The sequence below is a fragment of the Mus caroli genome, chromosome 11 (genome assembly GCF_900094665.2).
Source record: "Mus caroli chromosome 11, CAROLI_EIJ_v1.1, whole genome shotgun sequence".
Taxonomy (NCBI): domain Eukaryota; kingdom Metazoa; phylum Chordata; class Mammalia; order Rodentia; family Muridae; genus Mus; species Mus caroli.
Window position 1 is genome coordinate 116,848,179 of NC_034580.1, and position 4,743 is coordinate 116,852,921.

A 4,743-nucleotide genomic window follows, 5' to 3' on the forward strand; every position below is an offset into this window, starting at 1 on the left:
CCCCAGCATCTGTGGGAAGGGGTCTGGGTATCTGTGACATACCCAGCGGCTGAGGCTGAAGTTTGTCAGCTACCTGTCACAGGTCTCCATCCCTAAGGATCGGAAAAAAAAACCCGCCCCTCCCCCACAGTGCCACTTGTAGGCTATGGGGTCCTCACGTGTCATTTCTGAAGCACCTTTTGAATAATAGTCAGGCCCTAGGCACAGGTGGAGTCTGAATGACTCTTCATGGAGGGCCATTGGAGAGTAAACACGTGATAGAGTATCTGGCCTTACCAGGCTGGGCATCTTCCTAGGTAAGGACTCAGGATGGTGGACTATGGGAGCCACAGCTAAGGCACATGGTGCCCAACCTCCTCACCACTGTTACCACGGTCAAAAGAATGGGCAGCTGTGACCTTCTGGACTCGGAGGTCACCCTTTCCCATTCTGGCTGTGTTAAGATCTTTGTCTAATGTTGAGTTATTATCAAAATTTCCTAGCTTCAGAGGACCTGGGGTCATTTAGGAGCCACATTAGAAGTGAGATGGACTGGGTACCCTAGGGTAAGTGTCTTGGGCCCTGTCCACCAAAGGCCATACTCTGAGATGCCTCCTCACCTCCTCACCCAAACTGCCCGGTCATTGGTCATTTCCATTGTGTGGCATGGGGTTGATGCGGCACCCCTCACACCCCTCAGAGGACTGGAAAGAACTCTCCCAGCTCAGAATGACTCTACTCTCTCCCAATCCTGTTCCTTTCCGGGAAGTCAGCATTTGTGGAGCAGCATGCAAAGCTGCTGTCCTGTCCTCATCTCCCACACTGGGCTGGGAGTGTTAGGATTGATTGCTCTTGTGCTCTGTGTATTCAGATAGCCCCAAGAGTTCTGTGCCCCAAGATCAGGTTGCAGTCTGGACATGGGCAGCATATTGACCAATGTGCTGTGAAGAATGCTCCCCAATAACTTCTGATTGGACAGTAAAAGGCTAGAGCCTGTGGCTGGGCAGGAAAGAGAGGAAGGTGGAACTTGAGATGAGTAGGGGTATGTCCGGTAGGGACCAGGAAAAGGAAAAAGGCAGGGGAAGGAAGAAGAGGCCTGCCATGAGGCAGGATGGTTTGGGAGGATGGACCATGAGCACGTGGCCAAGAGAAAATTGCTCTGAGGACACTCATGGGGCAGAGCAAACACAGCAAGACTCAGTTGGCAAGTAACGTGGTGCTTATAGCTAGGATGTTATAGCAATCTCAGAACCTGCCCGGTTTAAGCTTACAGCTTGTTAATAAAAACACCAGGTTCTTGTGCCTTCCCCCCTCCCCCCCGCCCGGGAGCTATACAGGCTAGAGTGGAGCAGAAATCCCCCGTAAAAATCACTTCTATAGGAGTTGAGGGGTGACAGAGCAGGGCTGTGTCAGTGCCTGTATCTGGCTTTGTTGCAGGGCCCCGACCACAGGGGAAAACGGAAGTTCAGGGAGGTTGACAGCCTTGCCCAAGATCCCCGGTCAGTCCAAGGTGCCTGGGTCTTCCCAACCAGGGAAGACAGCTGCCACAGCCACACAATAGCCCAGGCTGAGGCACGAGCAAGGTATGGTGGTTTGGATGGGGCGAAAGTCCGAAGTAGGCAGGCGGCAGGAGCCCTGTGTGCATGAGGTGTGGTGGGGGCGTGTGCCACCCGGCAGAAGGCGCAGGCCAGAAGGCCAGGGTCTGGAGGGCAAAAGGTCCCAGTCTCGGAGATAGCGAGGACATTGCCACTCTCTTGCCGGAATCATAGAAGGAGCCCACAGTCTTGGGAGGGGATAAATGGAGGGCAGAATGGGAAGCAGAGGTGGGTAGTCACGGTCCAAGGGCGCGGAAGAGAACAGTGAGAAGGTCTGCGTTGGGTGTGGCCCGGGCCCCGAGCGCCTATAGAGCGAGTGCCAGCCTGGTGTCCCTGTTAAGTGGAGATGGCATTGTCCGCGCCGTCGGGGAACAGCGGCCAGGGCGCCCCCTCCGGCAGCGGCGCGGGGTCCGGGTGGGGAGGGCAGGGGCGGCGCCAGGCAGCGGTGACGTGCGCGGGGGACGTGCCGCGCGACGGATGAGAGCACTTAAAGTCGCCCCCGGCGCGGCGCCGGGCAGCCAAGGCGGACAGAGGCAGACACAGCGGCTGGCGGTAACAGGTAGGCGCGGCGGGATGCTTGGCGCGCGGAGCGAGCCAGGGATCCCCCCCCTCCAGTCGTCCAAGGTTTGGGGCCTTCGATCTTCAGGTGGGGGAATCCAGACCTGGAGCTCCCGGCCCCTGACCCTCTCTCCTCCTGGTTCTCCAGCCCCATTCTCTCTTGACTTGGAGAACCTTCTCACCACTGCGGCTCCACCAAAGGGCCATGAACAGCCAGTTGCGCGCTTGCATCCTGCTTCCCTGCCCTCGTAGAAGCCTATCTATCCATCCGGTAGCCCTCGGGGGCTGGGCTTCGTCCAGGAGGCAGCTGCCCTGGGCGACCAAACGTCCAGAGTATAAATAGCTCGGCCCAAGAGGGTTGGAGCGTGGCCGGACGGCCGGGGAACCTGGGCTATATTTGGTGGGAATGCTACAGCCTCCTTGGAACCCCGAATCTCCAGCGGGCGTCAGCAGGCCGCCCAGTGAGAGAGAGAGGGACACGTGCGCTTCGGAATGGTGCCACGTTGGGGGAGGAATGCCCTCGGGTCTCTTTCTTTCATCTCTTTACATCCACCTTTACTACCATCTTAAACTCATTAACCCTTACCCAGCCACCACTATTAGCCCAAACTAGGCACATGAAAGTGGGGTTTCCCTCCGGAATGGGCTCTGTTTGCTCTATTCTCATCCGGTAGGAAAACCAGGCACGGTCTGTTTTCTTACCTGAAAAGTGGGTTGAGTAGGCGCCTGCCTGGATGCTGGTCCAGTCTACAGACAAGCTCAAGAAACTGTTAACTCTGGACAGCTGATAGTGCTTGGAATCTGGGTGACAAGCAAGGAGTGGGCAGCAGGGTCCAGGCCGACAGGAACCCTCTCAGGGTAACAGGTTGGTCTGAGCGTAAACGGCAAGGTTCTCCCCATAACACAGGCTCATTAGCTTTCCCAAAGCTCTTCTGTCGGGAGCAGGTTATCCCCGAGGGCTCCTGGCATCATTGTACAGGCCCAAAGTTGGCTGGTGTCTCGTGGGTGCTGGGTCTGTCCGTGTTGAGGAATGAGGACAGTCCTGAAAGTGTGTGGACTCACTCAGGACGAGCAGTGACTAGTGCACAGCTAGGATGGTGTGCAAAGGATGGGTCTACCCCTTAAGGGGCACTGAGGACACACTACCGAGATACATGTGGCCCCTTCTTGGCAAGGACTTTGAATAACCAGTGGTTTGGTTCCAAGATGGACTTGGCCACATCACCAGTGACCTTGGGCAGGGCTTGCTCCCCGTAAAAAACGATCTCACTGCTTGGATGCCTAAATTTCGAGGGGCAGCGAGGAGAAAGCACAGTAGGTCTTAGAACCATCAAGAAGTAATGTGCGCCAGTGCGTGGGACCCCACAGTATGCCGGTGTTCCGGGACTTCAGGACTCTAATCCTGCAGTGAACTGGTCAGAAAGGGGAGGGCTGGGGAGGGCCAGAAGCAGACGGCACCTTGGGGCCCCATGCGGGACTTTCTGGATGGTGAAGCTAAGCAATTGGAGACCTCTGGACCAGGCCTTGGTCCAGCTGGCACTGAGCACTGGCTCAGGGGCAGGTTAGGAATGGAGATCGCCCTAGCGACAAGAGCAGGCTTCTGGCCGTTCCCATCAGTGGAATGGGCCATGAGGGGGTAGATGGATAATGAACTAGCTGAGAGACCCGCAGCCCATCTCAGCATCCCAGAGGCTCAGTCGCGCGCCCTCGCTCGCCTTCGTGAAGGGCAGATTAGCCTTGCAAACTAATCTGCGGGTGAGTCTTAGGTCTCTCAGGGTATGTGGCGCCGTGAGCTGCAAGTACGGTAGAAACAGAGGACCGCCTACTCCAGGCAATACGGCAGCGGCTCCTCCCTTGGCGCGGTCACGTCCCCCACGTCCCGAGTCCGCTTGGGCGGAGCTTCCTTCCCTAACCCGACCCACTGAACCCCGCCCAGGTCGGCTGGACCACTACCTCCAGTCAGTTGCCGCTCTCTGATCCAAGCCCCACCCCCACTCATACTTAGGCCATCTCCAAACCTGTATCTCCTCTATGCCAGACAGTGATGGGAGTTGGAGGGCGCTTATGACTTCCGAGACTCCCTTTAGCTTTAACCTTAGATTCTGGCTTTAGGGAGGAGGGCTGCATGAGAATCGAGGGCTCCGTAAGATGCTCTTGTGGAGGAGTGGCCCGTGCAATGCTCAGCAGGGCCTTGGTGGAACTTTGCATAGAAGGGTCTCCCACAGTAAGCCGGAGCAGGTCCCTAGGGCTGCCCCATTTTGTGACAGCCAAAGTTCTTCACAAGAAGGGGGATCGCAGGGCTGAGGTGGTGTGGTGGTTGGCTCTGGGCAACTGTCTATTTTGGCAAACAAGGTCAGTATTTCTATCCCACGGATCCCTGCAAAGTTGATGTGAGCTGACAGGACAAAGCGCAGGGGAGCCAGGCACGCACTGGAGGCCTCCAGCTGCCCACGGAGGCCTCTCCAGAACCCCCCACCCCCCCAGCAGGGACTTTTCCATGGTATACCTTTGCACACGGGTGGGCTCAGAGGAGAGGCCCATTGCTACACTTTCCTTTTTTTTTTTTTTTTTTTTTACCACGGTTCTTAGCATTTGTGTGTGTGTGGTCTCT

General features: G+C 56.8%; 1 protein-coding gene across 3 annotated transcripts in view; it reads left to right on the top strand.

Annotated features, from left to right (window-relative positions):
* Positions 1-1,466: 1,466 nt before the first annotated feature.
* Slc16a3 (solute carrier family 16 member 3) overlaps positions 1,467-4,743 on the top strand; it is a 10,474-nt gene continuing 7,197 nt past the window's right edge. Inside the window, exon 1 of one of the 3 annotated variants that reach the window (XM_021178293.1) lies at positions 1,467-1,562. The gene's annotated coding sequence lies outside the window, so the exon portion shown is untranslated. Of the gene's footprint in view, positions 1,563-2,049; positions 2,134-4,743 lie in introns of those variants that run through there. The other 2 variants (XM_021178291.2, XM_029483365.1) reach the window with 2 other exon arrangements.